Consider the following 15,592-nt stretch of genomic DNA (forward strand, 5'->3'; position numbering starts at 1 on the left):
ATCCGGCCCATCACTAGCAGGAATCAGAGTGAGGACTGGCATGTTCCCTGTGTGGTTTGTGGGTGTTGAGCACACTGTGTTGGCATGCTTATGCCGACACCTGGAAATGTTTGGCCTTCCTCTTTTTCTACTCCCTTCTGTTTTTCCCAGTATTATTTTATTTTCTAGTGAATCATGTCCTCTCATTATGTGTCCAAAGTGTGATAACCTCAGTTTCATCATTTTAGCTTCTAGTGATAGTTCTGGTTTCATTTGTTCTAACACCCATTTTTTTGTTTTTTCCGCAGTCCATGGTATGCGCAAAGCTCTCCTCCAACACCACATTTCAAATGAGTGGATTTTTCTCTTATCCGCCTTTTTCACTGTCCAACTTTCACATCCATACATAGAGATCGGGAATACCATGGTCTAACATATCATGTCTAACAATATATTAATAAACTCCCCAATTCTTGGAATTCAGCCAAAATTGTATTCATTCCAAAACCAAATAAGGATCTAATTACTCCAGAAACATATAGACCAATATCTTTGCTAAATCAAGATTCAAAAATTTGGATAACAATTATAGCAGAATGATTATTTGCATTATTATGAAATTATTTTCATAGAAATCAAACTTAATAAAAAAATAGGAAACTATCTACCAATATTAAATGACGGATTAATCTGATTTAAAAAGCTCAAGATGAAAAAAACGAAAAAGCAGGGATATTATTTTTAGATGCGGAAAAGGCCTTTGACAGGGTTGAGTGGTCCTATCTTTTTGAAGCAATTTGAAAATCTGATGAAGTTGCAGCTCCAGTGTGTTGTACCATGAAGTCAGCTTCACACAGACTTCAGAACTGGTCAGGCATCAACCCCGTTGCCACTCCAGGTGTGCCAATGAAAACACTTTGCTGTAGGCTGAGGCAGACACACTGATTGGCCCACAGCGGGTGGTCCTAATCAGCAGTAGGGAAGGGAGATGTGTCCAGCTCTGGGCAAATACATTTGAAACAGCAGCCAGACAAAATGCTTTTGAAACAACTAGTGTGCTCCTAACCTAATTTTGCCTCATCCTCCTCCCTGCTGAGATCTATAAGGCGAACACTGAGTCTAAGGAGGAGGAAGTTGATAGCCATTGCCTCTGCCTGGATGTAAATAAGAGAGCAAGCAGGTGGAGACTGGCTGAGGACAGACTGAGGTTGGTGAGCAGCGTCCCACATGCCCTAATGCACAAGCCTCCACTGTACCGTGACATTTTTTTGATATACAAGAAAGACATAGGAAGCTGCCTTATACCATGTCAGGGTACTGATCCATCTTGCTTAATATTGTCTACACTGACTGGCAGCGGCTCTTCAGGATTTCAGGCTGGGAGTCTTTTCCCAGCCCTGTCTAGAGATGCCATTGGGGATTGAACCTGGGGCCTTTTGCATGCAAAACAGGTGCTCTGCCATGGAGCCACGGCCCTTTCACCATTTGCGATGGGTTCAGACTGACTCTCCCAAGTTTGGCCTTCTTGCAACTCTTCCTCTCCCAGTTCAGAGAGTCTCCCTCTCTCCTGGTGGGTCTCCTTCAGGGTGAATGTGCTTTCAGATGACCATCTGCATGTGGCTTGGGACCAGATTATTTGTAGGACTGCCTGCCACCCATGGGAGACGACCTAGGAACATAGCCACAGACTCTCAGCCTAACCTACCTCACAGGGTTGTTGTGAGGATAAAACGGGGAGGAGAGAACCACCTTGAGCTCCTTGGAGGAAAGGCTGGTTATAAATATCATCACATCATCATCTGGAAACTCCACTCATCTACTACTAGGGATGGAAGGATCTGTTCATTTTCGTTCTTTCAGCTTCTCATCTTTCTAATCTTAAATTTAGTTCTCTACATTTCTGCAGCAACTTGTGTGTGTTTTTAAAAAATAATCCTCATGAAAATTCTTCAGCATTTTAATGCACATTTCTCCTATTAAGCACATTTTTATGAAGTTTTAATGGACACATTTTTGCAAGCAGTTTCTTCTCATATAATGCTTTTTTGTATGTTATTTTCACTGATATTTTCATGTTCGCACACATTTGCGATTGTGCGTTGATGGTTGTGCGCCGATCTCCCCACATAAAACAAATTCATGCACAGACGTCTTCCAACCAAATTATCTTGGAAGACAATCTTACTCGGCCACGAATGATCGCCAACAACAACTCCCCCAAATATATGCATTTTTGTAAACGTCGTTTGGTTGGAGACCTACATTGCAAAATTTGGATGAGTGCAAATGTGAAAGGATGGCTGTCTTTCGGTTCTCATATTGTTTCAGAAAATGCGAATTGGATAGATTCAGCTCCCAATGAGAGCTTCGGCTATGGGGCGGTCTATAAGTTTAATGAAATAAATAAATAAATGAAATAAACTTCTCCAACATCCCTTTTTTGGAGTAGACCATTATCACACCACTTGGGGGCTTCAGAGCCAAGCAACGATATTTGGACCCCACTTTCCTGTCCAATAAAATCCAACACTTTTTGCTTTCTTTCTTTCTTCTCCCCCCTCCCAAAGTGGAAAAATAGCAGCCTTGTAGGCCCAAGAGTTGCACAGAGGAGCCTCCATAACCCCACTTTGGGAAGAAGAAGAAAAACTGTTACCCTCTCCGCTCTAAAAATATTCTGCATATCTTTTGAAAACTTGAGGCATGGGACAACACATCCTCCCCCGTCTTTCTTCCTGCGTGGAGTTGGTGGGAGGGAAGGGGTTTGTGTGTTGGGGGGGTTGGCTCAGCGCCCCCAATTGTCTTTGCAAAACAACCCTTTTCTTTCTCTCAGCCGCTTTTGGGCTCCGCTTGCCTGTGCACTCTGCAGCGCTCATCCCCTCCATCTCCAGCATCCACCTATTTTTCTGTGCCCCCCTTCTCCCCCCCACCCCAGACTGCGCCTTCAATAATTGATCGCCTGGATAAATAATAGATGCCACATTTGCTTGGGTGTTGTTTTTCCCCATACACGCCCCTCCCGCTTTCCCCTTATTTATTTGGGCTTGCAAACCTATCCCTGCTTCTCTGGGAGTCAGCCCCGTGGGAATCAACAGCCCTTACTTCCAAGTAGACCTATTGGGCTTGCACTCTGTGTGTGTGTCTGTGTCTTCATGCACACACAAACACGCAGATGCATTTACTTCTTTCCAAGGATTATTAGGGATAGCAAGCAGTGATTTTTTTTTTAAGGAGGGGAGAAATTGGGGAAGGGGGGGGAGAGAGAGAAAGTGCAGCTGAAAAACATTCCGGGGAGATAAAGGGCTGGTTTGATGTGCGTTCATGTGGAGGCGCATCTCTCCCTCCCTTTGCTTGCATGCTTTTTCTCTTTGCTATTTTTTTTTCCAGCTCCCTTCCCCTTCCCGGAGAGAAGGTTGGCGCCAGCAGTCTGGAACTAGGCTGACAAGCTTTTGAGTTATAGAAAAGACGGAGGAGGAGGGGGAGGAGGGAGGGAAGGGTGTGTGGAAGGAGATGGAGGGCAAAGGGAATGCAAGAGAGAAAGGGGGAGGGAGGGAGAGGGAGGCAGCTGGTGTGTGGATTATTTCAAGGCAGAGCAGGAATAAACACACACACACACACACACACTCACACACACACACACACTCACACACACACACACACACACACACACACACGAGAGGCTAGGGGTAGGAAGGGAGAGAGCGGGATTCGAACCCGCCAACATGGGGATGTGTGTGCATTTTTTTAGTTTTCAAATCAAAACCATAACCACTAGGGTTTGGGGAGGGGGTCTGGCTCAGTGGCAGAGCAGCTGTTGTGCATGCAGAAGGCCTGCCGCCCTGAGCTCCTGCTGGGAAGAAGGGGGGGATATAAATCAAATAAATGAAATAAATAAATAAGGTCCCCAGTGCAGTCCCCAACGGCGTCTCCAGGCTGGGCTGGGAAAGACTCCCTGTCTGAAACTCCAGGGAGCAGCTGCCAGTCAGTGTAGGCAATCCTGAGCTAGATGGACCAAGTGTCGGACTCTGTATAAGGCAGCTTCCTAAGCTTCTGATTAGATCGGCCCTTTGTTCAGATTCTTGAGGACTGGGACTTACTTTTTTTGGGGGGGGGGAGGGCAATAGCTCAGTGGCAGAGCAAGTGCTTTGCAGTTAGAAGGTCCCAAGGTTTAACCCCCCCCCGTGGTATCTGCAGTTAGGGCTGGGAATGTCCTCCTGCCTAAAGTCCTAGAGAGCCACTGCCACTTTGGGGTGTGTGTGTGTGTTGTTGTGATGTGCCTTCAAGTCGATTTTGACTTCTGGCGACCCTATGAATCGGCGACCTCCAATAGCATCTGTCATGAACCACCCTGTTCAGATCTTGTAAGTTGAGGTCTGTGGCTTTCTTGATGGAATCAATCCATCTCTTGTTTGGCCTTCCTCTTTTTCTACTCCCTTCTGTTTTTCCCAACATTCTTGTCTTTTCTAGTGCGTCGTGTCTTCTTATGATGTGTCCAAAGTACGATAACCTCAGTTTCATCATCCTCTAGCAATAGTTCTGGTTTACTTTGTTCTAACACCCAATTATTTGTCTTTTTCACAGTCCATGGTATGCGCAAAGCTCTCCTCCAACACCACATTTCAAATGAGTTTTAGAGATGTAGATGTACTGCCTTCAAGTCGATTCCAACTTATGGCGACTCTTTGAATAGGGTTTTCATGAGGCCGAAAGGCAGTGACTGGCCCAAGGTCACCCAGTGAGCTTCATGGCTAAGTGGGGATTCGAACCCTGGTCTCCCAGGTCGTAGTCCAACACCTTAACCACTACACCACACTGGCTATAGTAGATAGGCTTTAAATGTGTGGTGTATATCCTGCCTATGCTGTTTTAAAAAAATGAAAGCTGGGAATCTGAGGATTATGGTTCGGGGGGATGCTCCCCCTGTACATGCTCATGTATGTGGGTGAGTCACATTTGTGCATGAGGAAGGGGAACATTTTCAAAAGAGCCATAAAAAATTTAAAAAGAGAAAGAAATACGGCTTGGGTTTTTTTGCAACACACACACACAGAGCCTGAGGTTGTAGGCTTGAAAAGAAGCCGGCTTCAGAGGGACGCTGTCTTGGCGGAGGTTCAGACCCGCGATCCCAGGAGGACATTCCATTCTGCTGAACACAGCTCTTCCACTCTTCCACTCTTGCCTCTTGCCTCCCTCGCAAAAAAAGAAAGAAAAAACCCTTCCCGAAAGGAGCAGAGAGGCCGTGGCTCTGCCGGCCACATCCAGGGTCCTCAACTCTCCGCTACCGTCGGCCCCACCCTCACCCACAAAACAGCCACACGTGTGGCACGTAGATGCGTGTGTGATGGTGAAGGCGCCCGCTGACTCTGCTCTCTGCCTGTGGCGGAAGGAAGTGGTGGAGTGTCCTGGAAGGAACTGCACCACTTTAGCTTTGTTGGGGGGGAGCATCAGATTTTTAAATACTCCTTTAAATACTCCTTGCAAGGAGAGAGCTAGCACCGCAGGGAACAAAACTGAGCCCACATTGGGCTGCGACTGCATTGTTAGGGCTCAGTATGACCTGATAGAAGCGGGTCACAAAAAAAAACCAGCCCTTGGCACCCGACAAATACATGGTAAATTAAGAAATGGGTCCCCAAATGCATCTGTGTTGGAATTGTTTTTAAGAAATGTTTAGTTTTTTACAAATTTAAACATTGTTTTAAAGATTTTTTTAACAGATGCTTTATTTTAAAGATGTTTCTGAGATGTTTTTAGCATTTTATCGCTTGTTTGCTGCTCTGGGCTCCTTCTGGGAGGAAGGGCAGGATATAAATTTAATAATAGATAAATAAAAATAAATAAATGCATGTTTTGGTTAAAGGTGGGTCCTGGTGGGTCTGAAACGGTTGAAGACAATGGGGTTGAGGAATCTTTTTGCCTTTCTGTCACGTGCTAGTTCTTTACTAGCTGGGAGTTTTAGTTGTTCTTTGCTTGCTACTGTGGCTTAACGTTATTTTCCCCCCACCAATACATGCTTTCTTAATGCACACATTTTTGTATGTGTTACTTGGCTGGAGAATTGCATCACGAACATTCAGAAAAGTGCAAATTTCAGAGAATGGTTCGTGGATCGTATTTCGCGCTAGTCCTAATCAGAGTAAACCCATTGACGTTAATGGACATGGCTAACATAGGCGCGTGAATTTCAACAGGTCTACTCTGAGCAGGACTTGGTTGAACACAACCCTCTGTTTTGGTTTATGTATTCTTGTGGAAAGCGTGAATGAGGTAGGTTCACCTTTAAATGCGAACTGAATTGAATTTCTCTCTCACCCCTAAGAACACATCCGGGCTGAGTCCATTTAAAAGGGTCTCAGATGGCAGGGACGGAAAGAGCAGAGATCCCCGGAGAGCAGCTTCTAATCCGTCTAGAGATGATTGAAGTAGAAGGGCCAATGGCCTGATTCATTTTAGGGCCGCCTGTTCATCATGAGTTGCGGGTCCTGAAGCAGGGATGATGAACCTGTGCTCCCAGGGGCCATTCCACCCTCCAGATGATGATGGAAATGTATTTTGCTGCACAAGAGAACCCTTTGCCGACAATCTGGCTGTATAATTAAGGATCTATTGTTCTGGGCACTAAATAGTAAATGCTAGGGCTGTGCACTGGATTCAGACAAAGCCCAAACTCTGAACCAAATGGAAATGATTCGAGATGATCCAGGGTTGGGCCTAGTCAGGTCGAGACAGGCCCGGATCTTCCTAGGTTGGGCTGCTCAGTGGGCAGGGTTTTTTTGGGGGGGGAGGCTGTCTTATCAGCATGGTCCCCACAGGGAATGTGCTTGTGACTGAATCCTCTGCTCACCCTCTGGAGAGTGAAGGACTCAATCCTGTGGGGTGCAGGGCACTCCTTTGCAAGCAGTGGCAAAGGGTCGCTCCATGTCAATCGGGCAGGGGAATCCACGCAGGGTTTTAATCTGAACTCTCGAGGAGATGTCCAAGTTGCTGAATCTAGATTGGGTTAGATTTCAGCACCTTGACAGCTCCTGGAAAGTTCAGATTAAAACCTGGGGCAGATTCCACTGCCCCACAGACATGGAAACACCGGCCACTACTGTTTGCGAGTGTCTTCCCTGCAGGGAAAGGGCATGCAAAGCAGCGCACAGTCTTCTGTGCTTGCTTCTTTGGGGGCGGGCAGGTTTCAGACACAGCATCTCCTTCTTCCATCCCCCTCTGTATGTTTCATTAAGGTTTTAAAAACCTAAGCCCTGCCCCTGCACTGATTTGGGGCTAGAGCCAGAGTGGTTGGTCCGGGGGGGGGGCTGTGCACAGCCCTAGTAAAACAGCCCTAGTAAATCCAATGCAGACATTTAACATTAAAACACGGAGTCACTGACTGCATAAACACTATATATTTAAAGCATATCAGAAGCACACTCTCTCCCTCCACCCCGCCCCCAGGATCCTGGTAACTGTCGTTAACCCCTCACAGAGCTACAATTACCAGCCCCCTTAACAAACTACAGTTCCCAGGATTCTTTGGGGAAGTCATGTACTTTCAGTGTGCTTTTAATGTCTAGTGTACACACGCAGCCTCTTTCTCTAGTAATGTCTACTCTGACTGGCACGTCGCTCTCCAAGCTCTTAAGGGTTTCCGAGTGAACCCTTCTTTCCTGAAATCCTTTTGAAGCGGGGTTGGCAAAAACCATAGAATCGTAGAATTGTAGAGTTGGAAGGGTCCTATAAGGCCATCTAGTCTGACCCCCTGCTCAATGCAGGAATCCAACTTAAAGCATACCCAACAGGTGGCTGTCCAGCTGCCTCTTGAAGGCCTCCAGCGTTGGAGAGCCCGCCACCTCCCAAAGTCATTGGTTCCATTGTCATACCGATCTAACAGGAAGCTTTTCCTGATGTTCAGCTGAAACCTGGGGTCCTTGCAGCTTGAGACATTATTCCATTAACTAGACACTTTGCGCATGCAAAGGATGTGCTCAACCACTGAGGAAGCATAATCCTTACTTTGTCGAGATCGCTTGTTGCGGCTGCTCCTTTGGCTGCTTTGCTACTCAGTTGGCTCTGTTGTGGCTACTCACTGGGTGGAAGAACGGAACTCTTAACACATACTCTACAGTGGAGGCTGATCTGTCAGGGCGTATGGGGAGCTGCCCCACCTGTTCTCAAGTCTGCCCCCAGTTAGGGCTCACCTGCCTGCTCTGTTCCTTAAAATCCAACAGCTTCCGCCTCCTTCATCTCAGTGTTGCTCTCGTAGAACCCAGTGGGGCGGGGAGGAGGACGGGGGCAAAACCAGAATTCACTGACTTTTCCCACCGTTGGCTATGGCTCCACCCACTCTTTGGGCTCCCGGCCTTCCGCCCCACGAGTGCTGTGAGCTCTGGGGTTGAATATGCAGGTCCAAGGTATAGACAAAGAGGAGGTCTTGAGCCTTGATTTTTCCACCAGAGAACTGGATGGCTATGCTTGTCGTGAGCCATGCTAGCCGGGGGTGGACCGATGCACAGGGGGAAGACTTGGACTGGGACATCCCGGCTGGGGAAGGACCCAGCGAGGAGGAGTGGGGCATCAAAGTAACCCCTGCTCTGAGTGTTGATAGGCTACCTTCAGCCATCCCAGAACCCCCCAAGAGGGATCCCCAGACTGCCCCCTTACTCCTCCTCCGTCACCGCCACCACTGCCGCCAGACGGCCCTGCCCCCATTGAGGGAGAGGACGGTGCAGATATTGCCCCTTTGCCCCAGTGCAGGAGATGAATGCGGCAGGAGATCCCACAATCCAGCGCTCAGAAGGAGTCTGCACTTACGCGCCCACCTCCAACCGTGATTCGGGGTACACACACATAGGGGGGCTGCCCAGCCCTACTTAAGCTGGGGGAGGGGGAGGGTTAGTTGCCGAGTCAATCTCTTAATGCCGCCAAGTTGTGCCTAGTTAGTTAGAGAGGGATGCTGAGTTCTGAGTAAGTAGATCCATGAAGCGCTGTGAACTGAAACTTTCTCTGGCATCAATGAAGGAAAAAACTACAGCCCTGTCTGAGTTCCTCAAATTTGGGTAGGGCAATGCTCTTGCTGGTCCTTGGCACAGCGTGCCCCATGAGATGCTGTGACCTCCAGGGCTGTCCTGCACCTTCTGTTGGCTTGGGGGGTAAGGATCCTCTTCTTCCTCTGTTGACCATGCCCAGTTAGCCCCACATGTGAAGGTCTGCAGGGGACTGCCTTAGGCCAAAGGGCTCCTACCAGCATGGCCCCTTTAAGAAGGCCCCAGCCCACCTCACCTTGCACCATTTGAGAATCACTGCCCTAGCGTATCCTGCAAAAGGGGCCCAGCCAGAGGACCTCTGGGCCTATCCTCCCCCAAGCGCCCTAACCCTGAGCAAGGGACTCCCGGTGAGCCCCAGAAGTGAAGGAGACCCTCGCCCCAGCCCCCCAAGGAAGCTGGAAACAGGTGGAGCCCTGGGCGTCTACAGCGGCTATTCCAGGCAGAAGGGCTGGTTGTTGTGGCCCCATGTGTGTGGGTGTAGACTTGTGGTGCCTGGGGGAAGGGAACGGGAGTCTGGAGTGGGGGCTAAAGCCTCAAGAAAGCGTTGGTTGTGGTGGGATTGGGAGTCACTTTTGGGGTGAATCCTTGTAAAGGTTGTGGATCAAGGTGCCTTCAGTGTGCCCCTCCCTCAAGACCACCCCTTCCATCCTTAGCCATTCCCCTTCCTTAAAGAGTTAGACGTAAAACAGGATTATTATTCAAGCTCTGCATTCTGATTGCTTTCAGCTGCTGCTTTTGAAGTGCTGTTGTTTTTTTTAAATATTTTTGTTCTGAGTCTATCTTGCTTTCAATGCTGTTGTTCTTGTTGTTATCCAAGCAATTGGTTCTGGTGGTCCCCAAACTGGGGAACTCACTCCCCTCAAAGGTCCACGTGGTCTCTGCCTACCCTGCAGATTTTAAAACAGGGTTTAAAGCACCGCCTTTTCTGACTGCCTTTTTGTTTCCTGCAGAGCCATGTCGCAGAATATTTCTCTGTGTAGCTGTTTTATTAGTCTGTAAATGTTTTAACTGGCACTTTAACAATAATTGGTAATTATTTTTAATTCTGCTGCCTTTGATCACTTTATTTCCTGGCCTCATTATGAAACATACCATGGTTTACCAGATTGTCCGAACCCTGCCCAGCGGCTTAACTGTGGTTTGTTTATTCCTGCCAACAAACCACAATCTGAAGCCATGGTTTGTTGTTGGCTTATGAACCGTGGATTGTGCATTGCTTGCGAACCCAGCATCCTTCCTAAACCATGGGTTGTTTGCCCACCTCACCCCCTCGATGCTTGCCATGGTACTAAGGCACAAGGCAGAAACAATCCATATTTGGAGAAACATGCCATGATTTGTTTGATCAACTGTTGGCCAATGCATTGCTAATCTGTGGTTTATTAAACAAACCATGATTTAGCATTATGGGCAAACCAGACCATTGTGTTTTTATGCTATTGTGAGCTACCTCGGGCAGAGTGTGTCCCAAAAGGCAGCATATAAATAATGTTAGCATACAACTAACTCCACCTTTTATCGGCCTTGGCCAGCATGACAAATGGTCAGAGATGAGGGGAATCGGAATCCAGCAATATCTGGATTGCCACAGATGTTTCCTGCCTCCGAACTACATGAATAAACAAATCCTCTATTGAGCATGTACAGAGTTCTTCACATCTGGATTTGTGTTTTGTTTACCCCTGTCTTGTTTGTTTGTCTTTCCCATCTGTTGATCGCTTAAAATTTTGCCGCTTCTGAGATATTGCATGTCTACCTTCTTTCTTTTGAAACTAAGGGTTAGAATCTTCTTCTGCTTCTTGTTTTTTAAATGACCAAATTCGACAATAGCCTGGGTTGTTAGTTGGCTTTTCTATAGCGGAGCCCCAGGGCCTCAGAAGAGAGCATCCCTTGCATGGCTGCACCTCTGTAAGGCAACGCGAAACATTCTGGGGTAAATGAGAAGTCACTGGGGTGGAGAATGGGGGTGACGCTGAGGGGGGGAACCGAAAACACCACTGACTTTTGGAAAGAATAGCCTGGAGTTCAAGGTGGCGTTTGTCTCAAGCAAAATTTTAGGGTGTTCTGTTCAGGCAAAATGACTTGTAGGAATTTTGGAAGCGAGCGGGAAAGTTTAGGAAAAAATATGAAATTTCTTGAGAGAGGTGTGCATGTTTCCATCCCCATTTCTATGTAATATAATCAGCTTGTGGGTTGGACTAAATGAAGCCAGTTCTGTGAGATAGTCAATTAAAGCTGGGATCTTACATCCCCCCCTAAATGTAGCCCCATCGGACACAGTGGCCTTACTTCTGAGTAAAAACACCCTAGGTTCACATGGTGAGGCTGCAACTGCTATGCCTACTTAACAGCGTGGAAGGCCCAATGAACACAGTGGGGCTTACTTCTGAGTAAAGAGGCCTGGGATCGCATTGTGAGGCTCCAATTTCTGTGCCTGCTCCTTAGCAGGGTGGAAGGCTCACTGAACTGGGGACCGGCAGTTTCTCATTTCAGTTTCTCATTTTTCCAAATTCAGTTCAGTTTTCTTAAATTCAGTTCTCCATCTCCATAACAATTTTTCTTAAAAAATCCTCATGGAAATTTGTCAGGATTTCAGTGCAGATTTCTCCAAATAAATGTATTTTTGTATGTCCTTTTAGCTAATATGCACATTTGTACAAGCAATTTTCCCAAATGTGACAAGCCTTTTTTATCCTGTTTTCACAAATATGTGCATTTTAATGCATTTTCCCTCTACTGTCTGTACGCATTGTTTTCTTGCAGAATTGCATTGCAAAATTAGGAGAAGGGGAAATTTCAAAGGATGGTTGTGTTTCAGTTGATATATAGTTTTGAGAAGAGCCAAGTGAGGAGTTTTTCATCAAGAAATTTCTCCCCTGTCCGTACACTGAACATAGGGAGGCTTACATGTGAGTAGGGATGGGCGAGAAATTTGATTTGGTTTGCATTTCAAGCTGAATCTGTCAAATTTGCAGTTTTGAAACAATACGAGTACTGAAACGCAGCCATCCTTCGACATTTGCACTGATTCACATTGTGCAATGCAGTTTGCCAACCAGTGTTTACTAAAAAAAATGCGCGTTAGGGGGAAATGTGCATACATATGAACATGTGAATGAAAATAACATACAAAAATGCATTATATGGCAAGAAATTGCTTGCAAAAATGTGTACCTTAAAGCCGCCTGCAAAAATGTCTTTGTTAGGAGAAATTAGCACTAAAACGCCGGAGAATATTGGGATTTTTAAAAAAATGTTTTAAATCGCAAACCGCTGCAGAAACATGGAGAATTGAATTTATGTTTGGGAACTCGGGAAATGGAGAGAAGCGAAACTGACAGATCATTCTACCCCTACATCTGAGTAAAAGTTCCTAGAGTTTGTGCGTTCACCTTAGGGTGAACCAGTCTTGGGTGGTGTCCTTCAAATGCTTTTCAAGCTGAGTTCGGGGAAAGTAACAGTCGGGTGCTTTGAAAGTAGATGTGAGGAATCGCCCGGTATTCAGCCTCTGTATTATTCTCTGGACTCTGCTGCTTTGACATCATCTTCCTTCTGAACTGTGGTTTAGCTAGGGGAACTTCTTAAAATGAATTCCAGAATTAGGGCATGCGCGCTCTGCCTCATCTTTCCATTCCATCTGTTCATTTGCATCTCTTTTTTTTAATCCTCTGGGTTGCCAAGGCGTGCATGCGCATTGATAATACACAGTGGGAGGAAGGGGAGGGGGAAGGCTGTCTGGATGTGATTTTATTGTATGTAGGATTGCTTTGAGATTCTGTTCCCCCTCTGTTTCTGCAGCATTTTTAGAGTGGCGCTCCTGGTCTCCTGCATATGGGAAAACACATGGGCGAAAGGCAAAGCGAGGGACCTGAAAAATGTGCAGTGTACTCATTAAAAATTTCAAAAAAATAGAATAACAGAAGGGTACTTGATGGAGGGATGAGCAGACTTCAGGCTTGCAGGATATACCTTCATTATATCCATACCATACATTTAGAGCACACTTCAGGCACATTGCTTCCCCCAAAGAATCCTGGGAATGGTAGTTTACCTCTCACGGAGTTATAATTCCCAGCACTCTTAACAAACTACAGTTAACAGGGTTTTTTTTGGGGGGGGGAGAGCCATGCAATTTAAATGTATGGTGGGGCCCAAGGTCTACCCACCTGGTGCAAAAGATGTGCACTTAGAATTAATGAATTCTGATCCCAGGAATATGCTTTGAATCCCAGAACTGGGCAGAGCTCACAGAGTCACAAGGGCGTAAGCAGAGCCTGGCTGTTGGATTGGGCCAAAGAGGCCCATCTAGTCCACCGTCTGGTTCTCCCAGCGGTCAACCAGATGGCCCAGTGTTAAATTCAGTTCTCTTCATTTCTGCAATTATCTGCAATTTTTTTTAAAAAAAAATCCTCATGAGCTAGATGAACTCAGGGTCTGACTCAATGTAATGCAACTTCCTCTCCTTTCCTTATGAATCCCCGCTGTGTGCAACAGGATTGAGGCTTGGCTAGGGATGTGCTAGAATTCTGAGCTAAATGGACTGATGGTCTGATTCAGTATAAGGCAACTTTCCATGTCCCTATTTAGGACAGTCCTTTGGGACAGTCCTGATGAGGACTAGAATCTTATCTTATTTTTAGGGGAAAGGTTATAGATCAGTGGGAGAGCACCTGCCTACAGAAGGTCCTGGGTTCAGTCGCCCAGCATCTCCAGACAGGCCAGGGAATGCCCTTTGTCTGAAATCCTTGGATAGCGGCTGCCAGTCAGTGTAGACAATACTGAGCTTCGATGTGTCAGGGAATCAGTGCAGATGGACCAGCGGCCTAATGTGGCATGAGGCACCTGGTGCTATTCCTGCAGCGAATGACATGGTGTCGCTTCCCCACAAGCTGCCCACCATCGCCACTCTTTTCCTGTCAAGTATGTCCTCGAGGAGTGTGGATTGAATTCAGCGCTCTGTTTGCATGGGCATGGAGATTCTGTGCTTGGGGATTCTGTGGCAGATGAGCCAGGGGGGACGGGTTGTCTTGGCATGCAGATTGTTGCAATAGGATTCCCTAGTGGTGAGTCAGTAATTTTGAGAAACGCCACTTTGGCACAAGGTCTTGCAGCTCAACCCTCCTGGCTCAAAGACCAGCTTTCGCGTGTGTGTTTGTTTGTTTTTTAAAAGGAGGTGGTGATGATTCCTTTGCAGCTCACCATTTGTCAAAACACATCGCCAGCATTTAAACAAAAGGTCATCACACCAGGAAGAGAAAAACCTCGCCCAGGCAGTGTTCACTTTCTCCTAGACTTGCTGAGGGGCGAGTTGTGTGGGTCAGCCACACGGTCAGACCAAACTCTTGTAGCAAAGCCCAGATTCGCCCGAGGCCCTGTCACGTTTCTGTGAAAGTGTAAAGGGGGCGCAGTGATTAATTTCCAGAGAGGGCAGCTGTGCTAGGTCCCATCTGTGCTATGCATTTTATTCTTATGAATTAAATTTATATCCTGCTCGTCCTCCCGATGGAGCCCAGGGTGGCAAACCAATTTTTTTTTAACAACTGCTCCTTCCTCCCCAACAAAAGCATTCTAAGTGGAGTTACAGTTAAACCATTCTAAAAAACAGTGGCAGATGAAAAATCTTTCTTCTATTCACTGATATTTTGGTTGCCAGGAATGAACGGTCTTGGGGAAACAGTGATATTTTCAACTTCCTTCTGAAAATCAATGTTGGAGACAGATGTACCTCACTGTGGTGGGCATTCCACAAACGGTGAACCATCCAGGGGTGTAGTCATCCAGGGTTGAGGGAGGCTGTAGCCCCCTTACTTTTTTGGGAACCGGGTCCCAGCCAAGTCCCTCAGTACGAGCCAACATCACAAAAGGAGAGCATGTTTTGTCCTTCCATGCTGATTGGAGCCAATCAGAGTGAGAGGAAGTGAGCCAGCCACTGAGAAGACTCTTCTCAGTAGCTACTACACAGCCTCCCTTTCACGCTGCTTGGCTCCTAGGGACATCTGTTGTGGTGGAGCATGGACTCAGATCACAAAGGAGACGAAGGGAAATGGAAAAGGGGTGTGGCTGTGAGGGGCATGGTGCGACTGTCATGGACGGACCCTGCGCTTCTGAATTTGCCACTACACCACTGGAGCCGTCGCTGGAAAGGCCTGTCATGGGTCAACGGCAACCCGGCAGCAGTATTAAAGCAGTATTAATCAAAAAGTTAAAGCAGTGCAAGGCTAAAGGGGGGGGGGAAAGACATTTTTGCAACTGTATAGCAGGATTTTATTGATTTTGCTAATAATGACAACATGGTTGTTTTCCTCGGGCATATGTATATCTTTGGGCTTCATAGTTTGGGTGCGGCAAGGAATTTTGGTTTGTCTTTCCTTGTATTATGATATGGAATTAGACGGCCTAAATAGGTTTTATAATGCTGTTCTGTTATGTGGGTACAGTTGCTTAGCTTTGCCCTGCTTTGCCCAATAAGCTATGAGTTTTTCTTTGGGGTGTGTGTGTGGAATGATGGAGTAAATATATAAATATTTTTTTTCTGTTGATGTTATACGATTTGTATTTTCAAATTGCAATGGTTGTTTTATTTATTT

The 15,592-nt window shown here is 46.6% G+C and overlaps 1 protein-coding gene across 1 annotated transcript in view; it reads left to right on the forward strand.

The window, feature by feature from the left end:
• NTMT1 (N-terminal Xaa-Pro-Lys N-methyltransferase 1) overlaps positions 1-15,592 on the forward strand; it is a 217,742-nt gene that overhangs the window by 108,836 nt on the left and 93,314 nt on the right. The window lies entirely within an intron of this gene.

Source organism: Rhineura floridana, chromosome 20 (assembly GCF_030035675.1).
Source record: "Rhineura floridana isolate rRhiFlo1 chromosome 20, rRhiFlo1.hap2, whole genome shotgun sequence".
NCBI classification, from domain to species: Eukaryota; Metazoa; Chordata; class Lepidosauria; order Squamata; family Rhineuridae; genus Rhineura; species Rhineura floridana.